This window comes from Triticum aestivum, chromosome 1A (genome assembly GCF_018294505.1).
Source record: "Triticum aestivum cultivar Chinese Spring chromosome 1A, IWGSC CS RefSeq v2.1, whole genome shotgun sequence".
NCBI classification, from domain to species: Eukaryota; Viridiplantae; Streptophyta; class Magnoliopsida; order Poales; family Poaceae; genus Triticum; species Triticum aestivum.
In genome coordinates this window covers 89431970-89457684 of record NC_057794.1, presented here as the reverse complement: position 1 = coordinate 89457684, position 25715 = coordinate 89431970, and positions in this window count along the sequence as shown.

The following is a 25715-nucleotide window of genomic DNA, read 5'->3' as shown; positions in this document are numbered from 1 at the left end:
TAGATCGACTTAGTGATCTCGGTATGACCGAAATGGATGAACCGGTCAGACCGAAACACACAAAGAAGTTTTGGAAGTTTAAGTCTATGACGAATCGGGAACTCCGAGTGCTCCTCACACAGAGTGGTTGGAATCTGACTTGATCAAACTTTGTGATGCAACATGAATAGAGTTTGAGACGAGAAAAGCATAGATACACTACAAAAAAATACACTTCCGTGATGATACGTGTTTGTCACAGTAGGTCGCTTTTTTTGTCATGCATGTACATCCATGACAAATTTATGACAGAACCAAGATAGTCATACCTGTGCTGTCGTAGAAGTGTTCCATGACATTACCAAAATTATCATCACGGAAGTGTCCGCTTCCATGATGATAAATCACGCGTCACAGAAGTGCTTTCGTCAAGGGTGACTGATACGTGGCATCCACCATAACAGAACGCCATTAAGCTATCGGGTCGGCTTTTGGATCCGATAACCCGTTAACAGCCCCGACCAATGGGAAATTTCCACGTGTAAAATTCTTATTGGCCAGACGAAACACGTGTCAGTTCTTCAGTTGGTCAGATAGGCGCCTATGATACGTCGACACGTGGCATGGCCCAACAGAGGCCCATTCCTATGAAAAGGCTGGCCCATTTGACTTGGTCAAAAGTTGGCGGGCCGGCCCATGGAAAGCCTGTTAACGGCCTGTTCGCATATAGCCCATTTACAGCCCGCTAACCCAAGGCCCGTTACGCCCTATCCGAATTAGGCCAGTAGCGTCATCTGGGCCATCCAATATGATTCCAGCCCGTTTTCACTTCTGGCCCATGTATGGCCCATGACGTCTTTCGGCCCATATGAGGCCCTATGTAACTCTTGGCCTATTAACGACCCGTGGTGAAACTGGCCCGTAATGAACAGTGTATCACTTTACACCCATTAACGGCCCATGGTGAAACTGGCCCGTAATGAACAGTGTATCACTTTATACCCATTAACGGCCCGTTATTCCGTTGGGCCGTTTCCAGCCCATGTTATCTTTCGGCCTTCTCAGAGCCCATTTATTCTTGGGCTCATTTCCAGCATTCGTTTACTTACGGCCCGTTACTGTCATTTTCTGCTTGTGGGCCAAATTCAGCCCGTGGTTACAGTCGGCCCGTTTGTGGTCCGTTAATACGTTGGGCCGTTTTCATAGCGTCATCAAATACGGCCTATTAACGATGGCCCGTTACGGTCGGCCCATGAACGGACGATTCCAACTCTAGACCGTTTACGGCCATAATGCGGCCTGTTATTGGCCCATGTTTGGCCAATCGATCATACGGCCCGTATAAGGCCCATTGATGATACGGCCCGTAGAAGGCCCATTGTTTCTACGGCCCGTAGAAGGCCTACTGTTTCTACGGCCCGTAAAAGGCCCACTGTTTCTACGGCCCGTAGGAGGCCCAGTGTCACTACAGTAAATATTAGCCCATGGTTATTGTGGCCTAGTTTTAAAAAATAGGTTATTGCAGCCACTAGTTAACCGCGGAAAAAGAACTGCAATGACTACAAGCAAACAAATAAACAAGACAACAAGGAAATAAATAAGCAAGCAACTAACGCTAGGCTATCACGGCTATTACACATATTACATCCACTGGGCATCAAAGTTCGCCACCAGTGCAAATATAGGGAACAAAGCAGCATATCATATACACTGGCCGTCAAAATTGGCCACCAGTGCAAATAAACGCGGCAGCAAAACAAGAGCATAACTGAAACAACTTCAGAAGAGCTCAAGAAACGTTATCCTGGGTATCCACCATGCTGGCAATAAGCTTAGCAAGCTGATTAGCTTTGTCCTGTTTGGCGCTAAAATCCTCCAACGCTTGCTGTTGCACCAGAAAGTATGCATCTGAATGCTCCAGGGACTTCCGCAGTCCTTCCGCTTCTTGTCGCAGCACAGCTGATCGATGTCTTTCAGCTTGTAGTTGAGACTCAACAAACCGAACTGATTCAGACAGTGAGTTTGAATAGCTTGTGCAAGCGGTAGTGGCCAGTAACTCCAACACTAAACCAAGACAGGATGTGTCACTATCCTGAACCTTATCTGCATTACTTCCTTTACCGTTGCTTAATAAGGCACTCTTCCCCAATATTCTGTCAGCATTCTAAAAGAAGAAACAAGCAGACACATAACAAGTTTAGCATGTACTAGTATATGAAACTCATTTCGGTGAACCAGTTCATTAGTAAGGTGGACAGGATTAAACTACCAAGTCTTCTATTGCCAAGTACTAGTACATAATAAAAGCATCAAACAAACATATATCTATGTCCTATGGTAGCAATGGAATCTTAAATTAGAACAGTTGTTCTTCAGGTTTAGGCACTTGTTCTACATGAACAGAGTACAGTAAGACGCAAGAATATAATACTTAAAAATAGAAAATGAGCTCATAGACCTTACCACATTCTTGGTTCGGGACCAGTACAGAACAAGGCGTTCCCAGTCATCGTCCAGTAAATGTGTCTCAGGAGAACGTAAGGGAATTTGATGAGTTTCTTTGCCGGTGAAGTACGTTTTCTTCAGGTAATTCCGATACTGCCACCAAGCATTCTTGAAGATAGCAGAGGTATTAGCACAGGTTACCTCATCCTGAGTTTCCAAATCGGTCCTTCTCTATAGAGAAAAATGGGAAAATTTGCTGTATTATAACCATCATGGAGGTAGGATGTATGGGACAAAGCAAAGTAATTGCCATGAATAACATTACTTACACATAACTCCTGGACAAACACCTGCAACTGGCATTTTCCTTCATCTTCAGTATAATATTTCCAAGATGGGAAGATACGCACATACGATTTAACAACATCAAATGCGATAGATGCTAAACTACGACTAGCTGGTTGTGCTTCCTCCACAGGAATAGGCGTACTAACTGGTGGAGTTGGGGTTCGCCGTGATAGTACTGGCCCTTTGGGCACTGGAGCTGCCTTACTAACTGCTCTTGTTTGGGAGCTCTGTGGTGGAGATGGTGCTGTGTCAACAGGAACTGGGTTACTATCGGCTGGGGTTGGGGTTAGATTGGGTGAAGCTGGTTCTCTGTCCATCGTAGTAGGGGTACAATCTGCGAGAGTTTGGGTTATGTGTGGTAGGGCTGGTTCTTGTGCATGTACAACCGGGGTGCTATCTCCACCAAGAGGTAGCACTGTTTTATTTGAAGACCGTGTTTTTAGTCCGCTAGATACTGGCATCACCCGCTCCAATTCAAATGGCTGATAAACAGGAAACATAGTTGAATGTACAGACATTGTATGAGAGACAGATGCAATAGATAGTGTGGAAAAAAGAGGGCATGAAATAGTTGACATGTATATTGTTTAACTAAAATGGATAGCATGACATAATTTCACATATATGATGTCTATCTAAACTGGATAGCATAGCATAACATAATTCAAAGATATGATGAATAACTAAACAGGATCGCCTGACATAATTCACCTACATGTTATCTAAGTAATCAGGATCGCATCATTTAATTCACATATATGATTTATATGCTAAACAGAGGGCATTCGATATGATGTCTGAACTAAGAACATGGTGTTGAATATTGTGTATATGATGTCTAAACTATGCAATGCAAGACACCGTATGCATGATATGAGCAGTATAACCGTGCCAAGTTAGAGCATACACCTCAGTGGGGGAATAGGACTGGTCATCTGTCTCTGAATCCATCTCTGAGGAGCTATCGGGACCCAACAAGAGATCTGCTTCGACAGGTAGCACTGTCTGCTCTGAAGGCCTTGTTTTCACTCCAGATTTTTCCATCTCCCACCCAAATGGCTGATTCACAGGAAGAGTAGTTTAATGTACAAACATTGTCGACAAATGGAAATGTAATGAAGAAAAGGATGGGCAAGATATCATTCAAATATATGATGCCTGGTTAAACAGGATGGCATTGCACATTTCACATATATTATGGCTGGCTAAAAGACATGAGACTGCATAATTCCCATATATGATATAGAAACTAAACAGGTGGCATTACAGAACATGTCTAAACTAAGCAGATGACATATATGATGTCAAAAGTAGGCACTGCAAGGCAACATATGCATGATATGACTAACATCATCATGCCAAGGTAGAGCAAACACCTTGGGGGGTAAATAGGAGTGGTCAGCGGCGTCCGAATCCGCCTCAGAACAGATATCTTCCTCTGGATTACAATCTGGAGAGGGGTGGGGAGGGTTTGCCATTGAACCCACCATGGAGCGATGTCTGCATGACATTGTATTGCCGCGCAAAACTCTTCTCTTTTTCTCTACATGTTCAGCATGACTGTGTACAATATCTGACATGCATACGAAAAAAATATGGTGAGATTATGTAAGGAGAGCATGCAGAAATTTAGAGTGATGGTAACAACCAGTGGATCGATGTTTTTCCGTTGAACCAAAATAGCCCTAATGGATCGACGTGAATGTATAGTAATAAGTGATGCAACAAGTGTACAACCTCTTTGCCGTAGCCGTGTCGACCTCAGCATCATTGGGTTGGTCGCTGAAGCAGTTGAGGCAGAGGTGGCTGTCGGAGGTGTGGAGGAAGATCTGAGGAATCTGTAGACGGCGTCCAGGGCACTGCTCTGTTGTGATGGATCGTTCTGTCGTTGGAGCAGCTCCGGTGAGCCGTAAGACGTCAAGGCTGAAGCAGCACAAGACAGACATCGTCAATCTCAAGTGGGATTCTAATAGCATTTCCAATAGATGATGTAAAATGGATGTAAAATTAACATCACCAAAAACCACCTGACTACAACAGATGAGGTAAAAACTGTTGACTCTGAACTTAACTGTCGAAACTGAAATTTACTGTGGAATCTGAATGCTACTGTCGAAACTGAACGCAATGGTAGCAGAGAGGCACTTGACATGTAGTTTAGGGAGGGCCTGCAGTTCATCTTCAACCGGCACCCCCCCGAGCCGCCAGCCACCACCAGCCGAACCGCCATCCCTAGCGCCGCCTCGCCGCCCCGAAACAACTCGCCACCGCCGCCCCGGCCAGCCCTCTAGCCCCCCCGCCCCCACCCTGAACCCTAAGATAGATAGTGGGGTACCTCTCCGGCGAGCCCCCGTCCCCGCTGCGGGTGGTTCTTCCTTAACTCCGGCGAGCCCCCCCAACCCCTGAAAATCAACTAACCCAAAAGTCGATTGAGTCGACTGAAGTGTGGCTTAATCGGAGCAGAGCAGCAACACGAGTGAGGGAGAGAGCAGCAACAGCAGTTGGGCGAGCGAGCGATCAAGCGAGAGCCGGAGCAGCAGCAGATCCAGCTGGTATGGACGTTGCCGCCGAAGGGGCCTCGCACTGGGGGAGAGCCACCATGGAGATGTTGCCCGCGGCGCCGACTTCAAGGTAGCCGCTCCATGGGGGTGCAGGATGGAGCACCGTCGACGCCGGGAGGTCGAGTTAAGGAGAAGGTGCGATGCGATGAGTGTACAACCTCTTTGGTGGCGCCGAGTAGGCCTCGGCGTCATCCGAGGAGTCGGTGAGGATGCTGCGGTTCCGGTGGAGCAGGTTAAGGCGGCACTGTGGGGATGGAGCAGCCGCGATAGATGAGGCGATCGTCGAAGCAACTCCTTGGAGGTGGAGGACGGGGCGGCTGAACCGGCGGGACGACGAGATGGACGACGGCTCCTCATCCAGGAAGGTGGACGAGGGACGTCGAGCTGTTGCGGTGGACGACATCGTCGGGGAAGAGGCTCCTGCTAGGCAGCGGTGACGTGGCGGACGAAGGAGGGTGGGGTTTCGCAGCTGGAGTGGAGAGGTTATGGCGGCCTGGGATTTCGAATGGCGAAAAGGGGGTGATGGGAGGGGGTGAAGCATGACTTAGGAACGCACTTGTCCAAAATGTAGGGTGTGTTACAAAAGTACCCCCCACCGATTTGAACTAGCGGCGCTTTCGGCTCAGGGTTAGAAGGGGGATTTCGCGTGCCGGGATTTGGCAGCTGGAGGGAGTTTTCGTGCGCGTTGTAATTTCGGGATAGCAAGGCGCGGGTTGTGAAGGCGCCAGTTTTGGGAGCACGATATCTGAATTTTCGGGATATAACAAGACGCGGGTTGAATTTCAAGGACAAGCCTAACGTGTCGTAATATTGTACTTGTACGTACCAAATGAATTTGCACTTCCCTCAACCAAAAAGAAAACGAAAAAAATAAAACTATTCACACCACACAAAGAGAGAGTCTTGCCCCGTTTTACTATACAAATGCTATTCAAAGCTACTCCCTCCTTCCATCTATATAGGGCCTAATGCGTTTTTCGATGCTAACTTTGACCAAATATTAGAGCAATGATATATGACATGCAACTTACACAAAGCACACCGTTAAATTCGTCTGTGAAAGGTTCTTTCAATGATATAATTTTCACATTGTGCATGTCATGTACTATTAATCTTGTCAATAGTCAAAGGCGGTCTTAAAAATCTCATTACGCCCTATGTAGATGGAAGGAGGGAGTATGAATCCATGTTATGTCCGATTAAATTTTTTCGCTTGCTGTATAATGCATGTAACCTACTCATACCAACATTTTAGTGCATTCCAAATGTCTATACTACCGCTGCAATTCGAACTAAATTTGAATTCGTTTCTCTATTTCAATAAGAATCTACAATCATGATTGTTGCCAACTTCAACCATCAAAGTTTCCTTGCTATCCGCCAGATATAAATCAGACGGCCTATAATGCAGGATGGCAGGCACACCATCATCAACAACTCCGTTTTTTATAAGAGTAGAGATAAAATATATTAAATGTAGTATACCATGTTCATAACCACACCATGTTTATCACCGTTATATATATTCACACATCCGTCGGTTTTAAACACTATGATAAATTCTTCAAATATCCGAATTCGCTTTTTATAATGAAGTATATATGATCTCTATTCGTCTTTTACACCCACACAACCCTCTTATCTTTGTAGCTAGCGCTAACTTTCTCTTGTGCATGCACACGCCCGCATCCCTCTCACCCTCCCTCAGCATTCTCTAGCTCCATCGCGCAAATTCGTGTTTTCACTTTAGGTCGTTCACCCACGGTGTGTGTAGGCCCCCAGCTCCTTCTTTACGGCACACATCGATCGATATGCCTCTCTAGCCAGGTGTGCCTAGCACAAACACAAGCTTCCCCTCTTCTCTTGTCACCGTCCATGCCTCACTCCCACCACTCTTTTCATCGTTCTCGTACTCGCACACTCCTCCCCCTCGATATAGTATGCCTCTCGTACCACCTCCTACATGCATCCCTCTCTCTCTATCCTTCTCCTCGTGCCTCATTTGCTTCTAACACACACATGCATGTATACCGATCGATCTCCCAACATATACCTAGATCGACTTTAACTACCCCCCCCATCGATCGACGTACCTCACAAGTTATGTCTCTCCTTTCTCTTACAAAGGGCGATTGATCTTCCTATGTAGTTACGTCTGCTTACCACAGCCACATCGTCCCCCTCATCATTCGTGCATGCCTCCTGACCCGTCTCTCACACGCACGTGCACAGACAACAAGCAGCCATCTCCTCTCTTATTGATATTGCGGGCGTGCCCTCCGTTTGTCTAGCAAGCCTATCCCACCATTTGTTAGAAGCAACTCCACTACCACCCCCTCCAACACTCTAGCTCTGTCTCTCTCCCAACCTTATTCATCTCCTGCACATATGCATGGATGCCGATCGATCTCCCTTAATACATGAGGCAGATCGATCTCCTTAATACATGAGGTAGGCCTCTCTCCTCCTCCACACATATACCAGCCATTGTACCTCTATAGTTAATTGGGCCTCCCTCTTCCCCCACCACACACCGATAGTCGAGCGCTGCAGGTAGGTATCCATGCCACAGAGACAAACTGCACATGTCCCATCTCACATTCCAGTAGGCCAGCCACTCTATATCTTTGACGTGGGCACACACAAATTCGATGGCACTCTTTATCGATCGCGCGCGCGCACACACACACACATCATCCCTCTCTTCGATTCTATAGACACCTCAAGCCGATGATACCTCCACTCTCTTCTCGTGGATCGCCCCCTCTATATATATGTTATATCCAGGACTCTATTTCACACACATTGCATATGTTAAATTTTTTGATTGACCCCCCCCCAAAAAACTCTCAAGAACCCACACACTATATCTCTCTAGGTTTGTATCTCTCTCACACAACCCCACGTAGGTGGTGTACGTATACAAGAAGAGAATAGGTGCACCGTGCACGTACTCACGCTTCGTGCCCAGCCACACCCGCGCGGGTACACGGTGGAGCTCATTTCTTTACGAAATGGCAGCCCACGTGCTAATTTGAACGCCTGTAGCGGTTGTTTACCTAGGGAGGTCGTGTACCACGCGTGCACGAAACAAAGTTCGACTTGACGCGTTGCCGCATTATTTTTAAATAAAGTTATAGCGCTCAATGGCACGTACACAGAATATAAAACGATTTTTATGGAGGAAAAGGTAGTCCGCTCTTCAGAGTATCTCACACAAGGCTCCGGTGGCCTCTCTCTCTCTCACCGTTGGTCACTGATCCGGCCGCATCCCGTCCGCCGGGGGAAAGGGAGTGCGGTGGCCTCTCTCTCTCACCGTTGGTCACCGATCCGGCCGCATCCCGTCCGCCAGGGGAAAGGGAGTGCGGTGGCCTCTCTCTCACCATTGGTCACTGATTCGGCCGCATCCCATCCGCCGGGGGAAAGGAAGGAAGTGCATCGTTTCTCCGTTCGACGTTGCCGAGGCAGCATGTCCCGATCTGCGGTACACACCGTTCTCTTTGACCAAGCTCCGGCGCGGAAGGGCCTACGCCACCTGCTCACAGATTCCGCCCGCTGCCGCTCACCTAGTTACATCCCGATGACCTCCAGGTATCCCCTCCGGCCTTGCTCCACTGCTCGTTTTCCCACATCGCTGCATGTGGATCTTCCATAGTTCTTTGCCCAAAACGTAGCTCGTCCTCACACCATTTTAGACAAACACAACCATGTTGTTATATTCCCTTAGGACAAGGAATATGCTTCTTTTTTGTCGTCGCATGTGTCATCAACTGTTATTGGCCAGTAATTGTTTCCTTTCTACCTCTTTTTTGCAAACAGGTCTATCCATTTCACCTCGTTGCTATTGCAACCTTTTAGTAAACTGCACAAATCACTTTTTTCTTAAGAGTGTTTTGTGCAGTTGTACTAAAATGTCACACGGGCAACGTCTCTACATTTCAGTGCGACTGCACAAAGGGAGATTGGTTTTGCTCTATCCTCCTCATCCAACTCCGAGCCTAATCTTCTCCAACTAGTTAGTCTTAAGAGAGACCGCAAAGGTGACCGGCTTCTATTTGTGTGTTTATTGTTTCATCAGCAGTCCTCTATTATCATAATCACACTTGATATCTTTGGAACAGGGACGCTCAGCTCTATTTTAGTGGAACTGCACAAAATGATCGGAATGTTGCATGCTCCAGATAGCTACTTTTTTTCCCAACATGCCTTGTTGATTTAGACAGAGCTGGGGGGATGTTGCTGCCAATGAAAGCATGGATCAATTTTAATTTAACACCTTCAGACAACTTTGTCTTCAGTTGTGATGTAATTATTAGCTCTGATCTGCTAATAATTGACATGCATTAGCAAGGAAGTTAGTTTTTTATTGTTTCCGAAAGAGCATCGATGGCAAGACACGCGAAACAAAAGCTGAAAGCTCACACCATTGTACAATTTCATGTCGCTGGAAAATTATTTGTATAGTACATCAATTATGTAAACAAATGATGGAAGCTTGATAGCATTGCCAGAAGCCTTTTCATCATCCAGGTCCATGTGCCATGCACACAATTATACTCCTTCGTTCCTAAATATTTGTCTTTTTACAAATTTCAAATGGGCATATTTTAGAGTGTAGATTCACTCATTTTGCTTCATATGTGTACTCCCTCCGTTCCTAAATATTCTATTCATCTTAGCAGAGATTTCAACATATTTTAGAAAGACAAATACTCTAGAGTATATTTAAGAACCGAGGGGGTAGTGCACAACCGCATGGGAGACTCAGCCCGGGCGTTGCGCCACATTAATAGTGAGTAATGAGCAGTCAAATCATAAGCCCCACCTTTCCCACTGTAAGTTGCTCTGAAGAAGCAACCATCAATATGCTCTTCTTTGAATCCACTCATATTACTCCATCCGTCACTGTTTATACAGCGCGCTTCAGAAAAAAGAAAAAAATCTGTGGGACCAAGGCGACTAGCGATCGGCCTGAAAAATAGCATTGGTAGTTATAGCACGGCGTCTATTACTAGAGGGAATAATGCGTACACACATGCATGTAGTGCTTCCACCCCGGGTACACACATGCATGCACTCCGTAGTAGTACAGTACATCGAGAGAAAATTGTGGACTTGATTGCGGTTACCACGCCCTAATTAATTGAGCATTAAACCAAACGCGTCTAAAGTCTCTCTGGTGGTGGAAATGCATTGAGAGAAATGCATCATAATGAAGCGCGCCCTGTAAACTGTGACAAAGGGTGGAGTAGTATGAAGGTGCAAAACCAAGTACGCATACTAGTACTGCGCTTGGCTCTTCGCCCCTTCGTGAAGTTGAACAATGATGGTACTCCGCATGTTGGGTACTATAGTGTATGCCTCTGACAATCTGACACCGAATGGACTGATGCATGTCCACCGAGGGTAGGTTGCATTAGTCAAAAGGCGTAAGCGAGCTTCACCTTGTCCTACAAGCTTCTCCTCATTCTGCGAGTTGACGGGACACACCAAAAAGTAGTGCTAGTCCATACTCCCTCCTTTCCGGTTAATATGGCTTAATCTTTTTTGCGGGTAAATGAGAGAGCTTTATTCATATATAAGCATTCTTAGGATGATCAGCCAAGACACTGGTCACTAGGAAGCAAAAAAAGAAGTAGGAAGCGAGGTGTTTCATCAAGCCAGCTCTCGGCCACATTCAAAGTGCAGCAAGCACGGTTCGCACGAAGATGCGCCGCAAGGTTTGCTGACCTGTTTACATGCTGAATAACAAAAAAAGAGGAAATATTACTGAGCTCTACTATTTGTAACAGGATATGAGCCAGAATTAAGCGAGAATTGTGGCAAGTGTTCCATGCAATCAACTTCCATTATCACATGCGAGAACCCTCGAAGAGAACCAAATGTGTTGAAGATTGCTTTATCACATTTTAAAATTATAATAAGAGTGCAGACGCTCCTCCATCCGGTTCCTAGTAGTATAGTGTAGTATGCTTCTGGCAATCTGACACCGAATTAACTGTTGCACGTCCACCGCCTGAGCGAGGGAGAGCTTGCATTAGTCAAAAGTTTCTCCTTGTCCTGCGAGCCACTGCGTGCAAGCTTCTCCCATCCTGCAACCTTCTCCTCGTTCGGCAAGTTGACGGGACACAACAAAGTAATGCTAGTCCATGCTGCCTCCTCTCCTGTTAGCATGGCTTAATTTCAAACGAGATAAATACACTGTCTATCACTGTATATTTGTAAAAGTATGGCCAGTGGACTTCATAATACACTCATTGCGCTCAATATATATATTTTCCGGTGTTCATACGATCACTAGCTCACCCTGACTGAGTATGTGTGTGCATGCACGTGTAGGTTGAGCACTTGAGCGTCACCGTGTGTGTTCCGTCGTGTGCTCGGACATGCATGCATTAGGGCGTGTCGCGCGTTTTTGCGTCCATGTGTACGTGTGACTGTTGCATACACGTAGGGGGAGTACGTGTAGGGGCCACTAAGGAGCAGTCAAATCACACAGTAAGTTAGTCGGAAGAAGCAACCATCATTTCACTCTTGAATGACACGTACGCAATATAAAATGGTTGATATGGAGAGAAAGAAAACCACTATACTCCCTCCTTTCCGGTTTATAAGGATCAATTCAAAATTCTCACCAACCAAGGTAGATGGTGAGTGGTGGAATACTTTTTGTAGTTTGCAAAAGCACCCAATTAATGCTCTTGTTTTCCTCAAAAAAGTATGTTTACCAATGCATTAAATGCAATGCATGCATGCATAAATTACATGCATTGGTCAATTTTCTCTTAGTACATGCACGCAATGATTTAATGCACCTTGGAATCTGAACACGTGATGGAAACAAACAAATTGAGCCTTATGAAATGGAAAAACTAAAATTTTGAGATAAGCCCTATAAACCGGAAAGGAGGGAGTATATACACTAGTAGGGTGCGTGCGAGAGACGGGTCAGGAGGTGAATGACACGTGGCCCTAGGGGGTGGCTGGCCCACCTATCATACAGCCAAAGGCAGGTGCTGTAGAGGGCCGAGGAGTAGTACAAAATCCTATGCACCTATGCACACTAACCAAGGGCTGAGTGATCACTCGAATCGCAAGATCAGTTGACTAGAAGCTACGCTAGACCCATGGAGGCGATGAGCGCGAGCATCAGCCGGCTGTGCCAGATGGTCCACGACGCCGGCCTGTGGCCCGGCAGGTAGTATTGCTTGAGGCCGCCAGGGCGAGGGGCCGCTTCAACGACAGCTTCACATCCTTGTTCGACGAGGTCCTCGTCGGTTTCCTCGACAAGTTTCACCGTCGTCAAGAAGCTTGCGGACGACTTTGACGTAAGCCTCCAGCCGACGCGCCCAGGCTCTGCGATGCCCGCCACCCTTAACGGCCACTCTGGTAACAACCTCTTCGACGCACTGGTGGCCCTGCGACTGCCCACCGTCGCGCCGGAGAATGTCCACCTCGAGGTCGCGCTCGTCGCGCAGTGCCTGGCGTAGCAAGACACCATCGACATAATCACCCACGTCTACGCGCAAATCGTCCACAAGGACTAGTACATGCAAGAGGAGGACGATAGGACGCTGGCATTCTTGGAGCGCAGGGCAACCTTGGACGGCACTGTTCAGAAGCACGTTGAGCTCGCCGCCAACGCCGCTGCTCCTCACACGTCGGTTGGTGACCCGGCGCACTAGGGCGTGAGGATGTCGTTGAACGTTGATGGATCCGTATGTATTTTTATCCTTCCGTCAAATCCATGTAGTAGTATATGATACTACAGTAATTATCTTACCTTTCGCATCAACTTCATAATTTTCGTATGTACTCCATGCATGAACGGCGCCAGAAACAAACTTCTCATTACTCTAGGCAAAATCATTATTTTCTATCTATCGATCGCGCCATGGAGCAGAACCAAATTTTACAAGTTACGAGTTCAAAAGGAAAAGCCTGCCGTGTTCGCGTTGCACCCCCACACGGTTGGTCCGGCACGCCACTCAAGCGGGAATGCATGCGGTGTTGCATTTTCACTTACAAGTGGGACCGCATTTGAGCAAACCAACTATCGGCAAACCCCCACCCCGCCCACCGCGCGATGGCTGAGAAAAGAGGACAGGAGGGAGAAGAGATGGCTGTAGCACGGACTCCAAGAAAATTGGTGTCGGATGGGACTCGTGTGGGTGGCGTGTGCCGTACTGCTAGACGTGAATGCTAGTTATGGCCCATGCCACCCCACTATATCGAGCCTATATCGAGGTACGTAGAACAAATTTCCTGCAGTCCGTGCTCAGCCCTCCTCTATCTCTCTTCTCAGCCAGCCAGCGGACGCGCTGAGCCCATCGTCTATTTGCTCACATGCGGCCCCACATGTCAGTGAAAACGCAAGAGGACCCACTGAACCTGCACATCTTTCACCTCGACATGCTGGTGATGAAAAAGAAATCCAATAAGGATCTTCGGTGACCGCTTTTGGAGTTACTCAAGAGTAGTAAGATTCTATTTACAGTTTAACCCAAGATGCACATCTCGTGGCTTCAACTACCACTCTATTTTCTTTCATGACACGATCTGGACGCTAGATGTCCCACGTGTCGGCAAAAGGAGGAAGAACCTGACCAAATCTTCGGTTCTGCTCTCGGATTAGACTAGTTGTGCTAACTTAAATTTTTTATTGTGTACCCCCTCCATTCCAAAATACTTGACTTCCATTTGTCCAAAAATGGATGTACCTATATACTAAGACATGTCTAGATACATATATATTTTGACAAATAGAAGGCATGTAGTATTGTGCAACGGAGGGAGTAGAATGGATGCAAGTTTTTGTATTGGGAAGAAGAGTACATCCATATATTGATAGAGCGCAATTTAGTAGATGTTCTATCACTTTTAGCTAGTATAGAATAGAGGCTAGACATGAGACTAGATGAGAGGAAGCAACGTCTACTTCTTTACACTCGAAGAAGAATGAAGCACGCAAGATCGAGCCTCCGCAGATCAACAATGAATGCATCGAGAAGTCACTAATCCAACTTACTACAGGAGTAGTCAAAATTATCGTTGGAGTTCGTGCAAAATGGAGGTCCGTTTGGGGTCGTGCGTTGGAGTTGGCCTTACAAGTGGGACCGCTGTTAAGGAAACCGACTATCGGCAAACCCCCACCTCGCCCGCCGTGCGATGGCTGAAGTTAGAGAAACGACGAGGTTGAAGAGATTGCTCTCGCACGGACTTCAAGAAATAATATGGTGTCAGATGAATGTCGTGGTGGTGGCGTGTGCCGTACTCCTAGACGTGAATGCTTGTTCTGGCCCATGCCACCCTACTACTCCTACTACTTACTCCTGCTATATACTATACTACTAGAATATCGAGGATTTGATGTGCTGGTTACGTACGACGAACACATTAACATATGGCTACAGTAAAAACACCCGCCCGACGCACGAAGCATGTGAAGCTAGTACAAATAGTGTACTACTATTGTTGATTGGCCTCATCCGATAACCTGTTGCAATGCACGTACAATTATGTATTCGGAAAATATTTTTTTGCCTCGTCGCACCACTCACTCAGAGAAGTGACTTGAAAGCCATTCATAAATTTAGTAAGTTTATCACAGGCATATCATTTTATTACATAGTACAACAGGTCATCAACCCACATCGACAACGACGATACATTATAAATACTAAAGTTTTCACCACACAACAAATAACAAGCCATGAAATGAACTTCAACTCAACCATTCCGCGGCGTTGGAAACGCTTTGCTTTGAACCACAAGTGATTCTCTGGGACGGGCCATCCGTTGTCGATCTGGAGACCAACGCAGGACTGATCATCCAGGCTGAAGCGGCCTACTATATCAGTACCAAGGTAGGGAACCACCCAAATGTCCGAGGTATAGACATAGTTGCTTCTCATAAACGTGTTAACAACAGTTGGATCGCCTTTCACCATCATCAGATAGTTTTGTCCAAGGAAGAGCGAGTTTTCTCCAGGACTATCAATTCTGTGCCAGGGAGGAGTTGGCGCTAGCACCCTAGTATCCATCCCGAATACCATGCAACGGGTGTTGGAATAGGTCCGGAGAGTGCGACCATGGGAGACTACACCTGCTTCCTTAGTAGTAACATCACCAGTGGGCTGTATACACACAAGAAGAGGTGATCCATCGGAATTATTTGCCAGGCGCCACAGAGTATATCGGCGCTGCTCGTCCTCATGCTCATGATCATCACCATCGTCATCTCCCCCTTGGTTATAAAAATATTCAAGTATAGGTGGTGGGATGTTCACAGGACCTTGGAAACACAAGAAGAAGGCTAATTAGTAAAGGGAAACTTGCTAACCCGCATGCATGTGGATGAAACAATTATAATTACGGTGGAAGACAAACGTACCGAAACAATGAGGATGCTATGCAAAAATAGTGCCACGAGTGGTGGCAACAAACACAAAGCCCTCGTATTCAATTGCATCACAGTACTCATCCATGTACAGAAACTGATTTTTGAGCAATATCCATCGAGTGAAACCATCAAGGACGACAACAAGCTTGTCGAAGATAGCAACAACATCATAGTTTTTGTAATTCCAAGAGCGGTTGCGAACTTGAAAAATTGCTATCTTCCGTAGATGACAGTCACCATGATCATATTTGAACGTGCATACATTACCGGTGTGCTCAACCTCTGGGCAGTGTGCTGAGATTTTTGGAAGTGGAACCCGGTGACAAGTGTACACATTCACAAGTTCCCACTCGAAGTTGGACCCAATGTGAACAACCCAATCTCCATTTGCGCCTGCCCAAGCCTTGCCCTCAAGCGATGGCATCTTAACATCACACGTATCATTATCAAGCGGCATCAACTTGCATAGTGCGAGGCCTCCGTCGTGCCGGCGCCAGTCATCAGGGTCACGGCGAAGAAGATAGGGGAGATCAAACCACTCCTTGACCCTTGGGTTCCTTTCAATGATGTTATTAGTTGAGTCGAGAATGGGCTGGAACGAACCTGCCATGCTAGCCGTGGTGATGACGTCACACCGATCAATGAGTTCCTCCACCACGTCATCTTTCAGATCGGGGCAACAATAACGAGGTCGTTTTCGGCCTGTTCCCTCCATGGAGAAGACGATCGAACAATGGCAGAAGAAAGGGTGAAGGGCTGAAGGAAAATGGAGGAGGGAGAGGAAGAGCATGCGATAGCAGTTCCAAATCGAGAGGGAAAGGCGAAGAGTCAGTGGACAGTTGCGAGTTTGCCACGGTTCACGAAGAGGCGCCCCGGCCTACACGTCACTCGCCGTCGTCTCACTGATATGTTGGAACGGGACCACATGTCAATGAAACATGGTGTGTAATTTCTCGTGCAAAATGCGATCTGGCCGCGTTAGCCCGAGGTGCCGCATTAGTTATTGACCTTTATTTTTTAATGGCGTGCTGATCAGTTTTGAAGCACAACTAACTGGTACTGTACGCAGAGAAAATATAAACTACTCTACCACTACCCCACCTCCAGTACTAGAAGTATAAAAAAGATATATATAGGCTGGAGCTTCAACGCTTTCTTGCTAAGGGCTGCCCACTTGCTTCTCATTCTACCACCCTCTCTCCAGATCTAAAAAAGACGGGCCCTCTCTCCCTCCTCACCGGTGGTCACAGATCCGCCGGGGAAGAAAAGGACATGCATCGTTGACGCACTCGTCGTCGGCGAGCAAGGTCACACACTGACGACAAGGCCGTCCTCTCAGACCTAGCGTCGGCGAGCAAGGTCACCCAAGCTCGCTACCGTAGTGTGTGCGGAGGACGATGACCACGAGCAAAGCCACTTCCCGCCGACCCTCAGGTATGCTACCTCTTTTCGAGCCATAACCTTGTTCTATTGCCCCATCTGCTACGTCGTTGCATGTGGATCTTTTTCCACTCCACCATCTTCCCAATTTGCTATCCTCTACTCTGCTGGCCATGCAAACGAAAACCATAATTTGCACTATTAAGGGAAACCCTACTTCATGCAGACTAATCCATGTCTGGTTGAATAAGGAAAGGAAGGGAGACTGTACTGTTGAAGAGAGTAGGCATCGAACCCGCATCTAGGTTGAAAATGGGAAAATCAGTAGCTAAGGAACGAGTCTCGTGTCTCTTGGTTGAAGAAGGGTAGAAAGGCATGACAACGCAATAGAGAATGACCAGGTCGATCGGGTTGTTGTCCTCACATAGGAAAAAGGTGGCTAAAGAGAACAAAAATGGGACCGTAATCCACATATTCTGCCTGGATATTTTTTGCTCTGGGCAACCATACCTCCCTCACCACTCTGCGTTCGTGGAGGTACATCGTACTGGTGCCTCCCATGCTCTTACTGCCACTTTTTTGCTGTTAGTATAACGCCAATAGTCAAGTCAAGAAATGCTACTGCTAAAGTGATGCCACATTTAACTAATGCCGCTCTCAGTCTAATGCCACCCATAAATTTAAGCAATGCCATTTAATGTCACTGGATTATTTCAGGGTTAGCTGTTGATTGTGGATGTATTAAAGATTTTTCAGCTATAAGGCATTCTAATGCTATTGCATAGCTAGTATACCAACGATGAAACTTGTTACTCCCGTCAGATTTTTGCACTGTTAATGCTTATAGATTACATACCTCACTTTCATGAGATAAGTTAATTTTTTTGTACAATGTCACCAAAATGCCAAGGCGCTGATGTCATTTTATTTTGGTTAAAGTGCACAGATAATTATGAAGACAAGAGAAAAGGTCAAGAGTGGGCACCTCCTCCTCCGGCTGTTCTCTTGAGGAGGTCTGCATGTTTGTCTCTAATGCCTGTCGACTACATACCTCACATCATGATGTAATGTTAAGTCATTTCCTTTTGTACAGTGTCACTAAATTGTCAAGGCGGTGATGGCATTTTATTTTAGTAGAACTGCACAAAATTTGCTTAAAAGAGGAGGAAAGGTCAGGAATGGCTCACTTTTCCAGAAAAAACTATGTATGCCTTCCTCACATCAGCTACTGTTGCTTTATTTATTCCTTCAAACAGGTGGTTAGAAACAGTCTTGCTACCTTTTCCCATTAAAAAATTGGAATGCTTATATTTGTGAGTCTATGCTTCAACTAGTGCCACTTTTAGAGTAATCACACTTTCAATATCTATGCAAATAGGGATGCTCGATTTTAGTGGAACTGCACAAAAAGTCCAACTGGTTCAACATTAGGAGCATGTTTTTTCCCAACCTTTATATCCAATTGGTGGCACTATGAGCTGTTCATTACGAAGGTACATGGTTTGCTACTATCTTGCTACTCTTTTTGTACTGTCATTAGATAGTAATACTAGTGGTTTGCATGTGAATTTATTGGCATGGTGGACCTACATTGGAGGTGCAGGACATGATTCAATGATTGGATGCTGAATTTCGGTTGTATCGATTTCACCTCTTCCATCACTGAGAACATGGATATCCTTGGTCTAATGAAGAATAGGCGCTATATTTCTGCTCTGAACCAGCAAATCAATTCAGTATGAAATTGTCCAGGGCAAAACATAACTGTATCAGATTGTCTAGTGCAGAACATGACAGATGCTAAGCAGAAGAGACATGTTTAAACCAAAAATACAAGGTGTGGTATATGTTTACTAGCTTCTTGATATTTGTGCAGACGGATATGTCTTCCCGTTGCTATTTGGCAAACCAACAAAGTGCCCGCAATTTTGGTTGAACTGCACAAGAGAATAGTATAGTCACTGCATGCAGTGCCATTTGAAAATAGACACAGAAAGATTGGATAGTCACTTCATGGACTGCAGAAAAGTAGTACTATAATATTTATTGGCCAACACTAGGTGCTTCATTGCTTTGGTCTGATTATACAATGGACATCATTTTGCCTAAGTTAAAGTTTGTATTCCGAAAATAGTCTCACAATGTGATCGAGGGAAGACCAAATCATATTGCAGTGCATGTTCCTCCATCATGTCTGGTTCATTCTCATGGTTCCAGCTGTTGGTGAAACCACTTATGTTTGCAAGAGGAATTGTAGAATTCACAAACAAATTTGTCTTTCAGTCTGTACTGAATGTTGGCCAATAGAAGCATCCATGTTAGTAGGAAGAACAGATGTTTTTTTCTAGATCTTTGCTTTTGGAGCTACATATTTGTATATGATCTGTGAGTTATTGAGATGCATTAACATGTTGATCTTATGTATGGGAATCGTACTAGTTAGTTTTATTTGCGACGCAAGATCCGTAGTGGCTGATCTTTCCTTTTGGAGCTACATATTTCTATATGATCTATGAATCATTGAGATGCATTAACAGTTACTTATTTCTGTTCGCTCAGTGTTTACAAGTTACTGATCGATCACTAGCTAGCCTACAAATGCACTCCTGGCAGTTTTATTTGCGACGCAAGATGCGAAGTGGCAGTTTTTTGAATAAAAATGCCTACCTCTGAAGAAACTGACAAGCTCGTACGCAATCAAGTTCCTCCTATCGCACCTCTGGCAAGTCCGAGGCGAGGCGGAGGACGCCGGTGCCGGCGTTTAGCATGGACAGCATATGGCGGCCGGCATCGTCTAGTTAGCTAAGAGTAAGTTAGTACTTGTACGCTACTAGAGTGTTAGTGGGAGTAGATAGTTAACTTGGCTATGATGGTTGTCAACGTGGAAGTTCAGTACTCTATATGTGGATCAGACCTGTTACTTTGGTCTGAATGTTGAACTTTCCATTTGAACGTATGGAATGGGCTGTTATTTTTTTAAATGGGTTGTATTTGTGCTCCACGGTTTAGAGGCTGACTTGTGGGCCTAGCAAGTTGACGCGTACACAATCAGGAGATGATTGTACGTGGAGAGGATGACAGCAGGGACCCGCCATGGTCATGGCAGTACGCAAGCAAGTGCCTCCTTATTTCAAGCCAATAAAAAATGGCTCCTCCTAGTGGATTTCTGACATCTGCGTCCCATGCCATTGTCAACGTAGTTAATAAACGAGAGAATTTCACAATGAGCGGCTGACGCCAGGGACCCAGAAGCTCGCCCAGTTATTTTTGTTTTGGGTTAATTTGATAAATGCCATTCCAAATCTGGTGTATCCGGGAAATGCCACTGCAATTTCCAAACTTTGAAAAATGCCATTTCATGCCATTTCTAGTGGCATTTTTCGAAGTCTGGAGTGGCGTTTTTCAAAGTTTGCAAACTGCAGTGGCGTTTTTCAAAGTTTGCAAAAATTGCAGTGGCATTTTTCAAAGTTTGGAAATTGCAGTGGCATTTTTATGAATTGCCATAATTGGAGTGGCATTTATCTAATTTTTTTGAGACGGAAGCAGGGTGTCAACTGGGCTGTGCGGGACACTCTGGCCTGTCTAGACACCCTTTTCTTTTATGTTTACCACAAACCAGCCCAGTAGTTTTTTTTCTTTCTGAAAATGGCTAGCCCAGTTTTTTTGTGATTTGTCAAATAAGTCGCTTTATCAGGCCTGTTGGGCTACAAATCTTTCAAGACAAGGAGAGTTTCATTCGGCTGGCCGAGAAAATGGCCTATCAATAATGAGAAATGGGTTGTACATTTTTAAGACACATCAAACCAACAATTATTTTCAAATATCTTTTTTTCATTTCGAGATTTTAAATTGCATTGATTTTTATGCGTGGACAATTTATTGGATTTTATATTGATATACATTTATTTTTAAAATCAGTCTGAATGTGACTCGAAATTTCGGGATTAAAAACAGGTTAGACCGCACCGACATATGCAAAATTTCATATAATTTTTTAACCGTGGCCACAATATGGGCTGTAATGCTAACATAAAGAATATGGGCTCCAAAAAAACCCGTAAGAATTAGCAAATGGGCTGTATATTATTTGAAATAATGGCAGATGGGTTGTATGTTGTTTTCCACATATTTGAGGCTTTCCACAGATGGCCTGTATACTGTTGGATGTCCATCCAACGGCCGTCGTGCTTCTTCAATCTCTGCTCTTCCTGCTCTAGCTGCTCAAACAAGCGCCGGCGGGACTGCCTGCTCCCTCCTCCCCGCGGCCGGCTGTGCTGCCGCGCAGGCCTCACCGCCCCACCGTACTCCCATCACTGGCCTAGCCATCCCTCTACTCACCCACACCTGCTGTTATTCTCCGGCGATGGCAGACGAACCAGTAAACCCTCGTACAGTCGTACTCCCCTCCGCGTGGGAAACAAAAACAACGGCCGAGTCTTCCCTGCCTCCGTGTTGTTCCCTTCCTAGGACTCGCCGTCGTCCACCGCCCTGGTGCTCTCGGTGTGGCGTGGTCAGCGTGGTCAACGACCGACATGCATCTGAAGTGGACTGTACGTGGAGAGGCTGACAGCTGGGTCCATGGCCGCACACAAGGAAATGCCTCCTTTATTACGCGCTAAATAATGATTTCCTCCACCTGATATCTGGGACCCAACGAAATGGCCTCTGTATTTCGCGAAAAAAAACGTTACCGCCGCTGATAGCTTGGACCCACCAGCTATATCTTCGCACGCAAGGAAGTGCCTCCTTATTACACACAAAAAATGAATACTCCCCCTGCTAGCTGGGACCCAGTATAGTGGGCCTACTAAGTTGACGGGGACGAACGGCTTTTTCAACTTAGTGCTTCTTCAACCTCTAGTCTTCTTGCTCCAGCTGACCAAACCAGTGCCGGTCGTGCCGCCTGCTCCTGCCTCCCGTGGCCGGCTGTGCTGCCGAGGAGGCCTCACCGCCCCCATACTACTCCCACCGCTGGCCAGGCCATCCCTCCACTCCACTCACCCACACCCCCTGTTATTCTGTGGCGACGGTAGCGCAGCCGAACCAGTGAACCCTCGTACTCCTCTCCGCGTGGGCATTCACTGCCGCGTCTTCCCCGGCTCCGCGTCGTCCCCTTCCTAGGCATCGCCATCGTCCACCGCCATGGTGCTGTCGGCGTGCCATGGTCAATGTGGTCAACGACCGAATTCCATCGGAAGAATACTGTACGTGGAGAGGCTGACAGCTAGGTCCACGGCAGCCGCAAGGAAGTGCCTCCTTATTACGCGGAAAATATTTATTCCTCCACCTGACAGCAGGGACTCACCGGACGGGCCACCAGTATTTTGCGAAAAAAAAATCATTTCCCCCTGACTGCTGAGACCCACCGGACGGGCCACCGTATTTCGTGAAAAAACGTCCCCCCCACTGTCAGCTCGGACCCACCGGAAGTGCCTCCTTATTACGCACAAAAAAATGAATACTCCCCCGGCTAGAAGGGACCCACCTTGCTAGGAGGCTGACTTGTGGGCCTACTAAGTTGACGAGGATGGAGGGCTTTGTCAACTTAGTCAATATGCATGATTCTAGCTCCAATGACCGTACGATGTCCATCCAATGGCTGTAGTGCTTCTTCAACCTCTAGTCTTCTTGCTCCAGCCGCCCAAACCGGTGCCGGTCGTGCCTCGTGCTCCCGCCTCCCGTGGCCGGCTGCGATGCGGCGAAGGCCTCACCGCCCCCTACTACTCCCACCGCTGGCCAGGCCATCCCTCTACTCACCCACACCCCCTGTTATTCTGCGGCGACGGCAGCCTCACACCGCAGCGAACCAGTGAACCCTCGTACTCCTCTACGCGTGGGCATCCACTGCCGCGTCTTCCCCAGCTCCGCGTCGTCCCCTTCCTAGGCCTCGCCGTCGTCCACCGCCCTGGTGCTCTCGGGGCGGCGTGGTCAACATGGTCAAGGAACGACTTCCATCGGACGTGGACTGTACGTGGAGAGGCTGACAGCTGGGTCCACGGCCGCAGCAAGGAAGTGCCTCCTTATTACATGCAAAATAATTATTCCTCTACTTGACAGTCAGGACCCACCTGGTCGAAGCGTAGGTAGCGTTGTCATTCTGGTCGCGAACGTGTACGTACATATATACTGGTGGATGTAGAGGCGTGCACGTGTCGTAGTAGAGGCGGCCAGGGTGCAAGAAATAAAATACGGCCACATATGTGTACATACAGGCGGGGTCTTGAATGCCTACTCGCGCATACATACGGCGAGGGCTCGTGTACATGGCTGGGTCGGAACGGAGAAACAGCATCGTCGTCGTGTTCATGGGTCAGAACAGAATGCGTGGTCGTGTTCATTGGGAGGGCTTGGACGGAAGATGCGATGGAAACGAGGCCTGGCATACCGCACAATGGAGGAAACGGACCTCCTACGGTCGAAACAGGGGTCCTGTTGATCGGGAGGGGTGTGGCGTACCACAAAATGGAGGAAACGGACCTCCTATGGTCGAAACGGGGGTCCTGTTGATCGGGAGGGGTGTGGCGTACCACAAAACAGAGGAAACGGACCTCCTATGGTCGAAACGGGGGTCCTGTTGATCGGGAGGGGTGTGGCGTACCGCAAAACGGAGGAAACAGACTTGTGTTGGAGCGCTACGGTTGAAACAGGGGTCCTGTTCATTGGGAGGGGTGTGGTGTACCGCAAAACGGGACTCCACGGGATACTGTTCATCTCCACCGTCGACCCCCTCCAGCCTACACGAGCTATTGTTCATCCACCATCGACCTCCTCCAGCCTCCACGGGCTCCTGTTCATCCAGCCTCCACCGCGCGCTACTCCACGGGCTACTGTTCAACCACCCCTCCACCGTCTACTGTTCATCCAACCCTCCACACCATGGGGTCCTGTTCAACCACCCCTCCACGGTCACCCCTCCACCATCTATTTTTCATCCTGCCCTCCACACCACGGGGTCCTGTTCATCCACCCCTCCACGGGCACCCCTCCATCGTCTATTGTTCATCCAGCCCTCCACCACACCACGGGGTCCTGTTCATCCAGAGACAACGCCACCGCTCACTGTTCATCCAAACCCCCCGCAACGCTCACTGTTCATCCCATCGATCGGCTTCAGTTAGCAGTAGTAGCCAAGGAATAGCTCGATCTGGTTCAGTTAACAGCCATTGATCGATCGCTCAGGTTCAGTAACGCGTAGCCTGCAGTGCAATCACTCGGGTTCAGTTCGAGCCCAACGCCTCGCTTGGGTTCAGTTAGAGCCAACGCCTCGCACACACGCGCGTACATGTACGAGAGAAACGCACATCGCTCGGCCCCTGACCTCCCACCGTAACCGGAACTCCCCGAAATTTTCCTCCCCCTCGCTTCTACCATGATTTTTTCCGTCATGGACGGCCCAAAGAATGTCATGCAGCTGCGTCTCCGGCCCACCCAGGACAAAAAGCCCATTTTCTGTCATGATTTTTTGTCATAGAAGTAGGAGCCCACCACATCTATGATGATACCGAGTTTTGTCACAATTATCGTCATAGAAGTGTCATATGTATGACAGAAAAAAATTTCGTTTGGCCCAAAATGTCACGGATGTGTCTTTTTTTTGTAGTGATAGCTAGAGAAGGTTCTTAAGAATTCTTGTCCATCCACTTGGCCAAAAGGAAACCAATCAATCAAAACAACAAGTGGATGTCCTCAAATGAGTAAATTATGCAACCAACATGCTCACACAATAAAATGAAAAATAAAATATGTGGCAAAGCATGCACAAACAATTCTAGCATCTATCAAGCAATTGGCGATGACTAGGTCATCTATATATGAGTATATGGACTTAGGAGTCAAATGAGAACATTTGATCATAGGTCATACTCATCATTTAAGCACAAGTGGGGTTTCCACTTTTGCATAAAGCATTATTGTGTTCACACCATTAGAGTTGCTTTAGCTCAATTCTTAGAGTAAATCTCCCCCTAGATGTGAGATCTCCCCTAAGAGGGATGAACTAACCTTGGGTTTTGTCGATGATGACTTCATGTAGGCGTTGAAGATGTGGATGCTCTAAGTTGATGTAGATCATTCAGAGCTATCCTTTAGAGTGAATTGCACTTTCAATACCTACACGGGTTAGTCCCACAAGTAACAAACAAGGATATCCATAGACATAGAGTGATGCACACACAAGATGATGACTATGAGAGCATTAGGTTACCTTGTCCCTTGTCTTACCAACAAGAGGGTTTGTGACTCCTTGAACTAGTGCAAGATGTGGAAGTTGATTGCACTTGTTCTTGCCAAAATGATTAGAGTGAAGTATGTTGGCGGAGTCACCCTCAAGAACTCTCTAGTCCTTCTTCTTTGGGATCCACACCATCTTGATGGGAATCTCCAGAGTTGTAGTTGTACTTGATGAAGTGGAACTTTATGTAGTCTTGGGAACCCACTTGACCAAGGCCTTAGGAGCTTCTTCAAATGCATCAATTTCCTCTTGAAGCTTGTCCTTGCCTTTTTCCTTGTGGTCTTGTGGTGGAAGATCATCTTGAGCTTGTGTCCCCTTGAAAGAAGTAGGATCATACTTCTCTTGTTGAGGAACAAACTTCGTCTTGGGG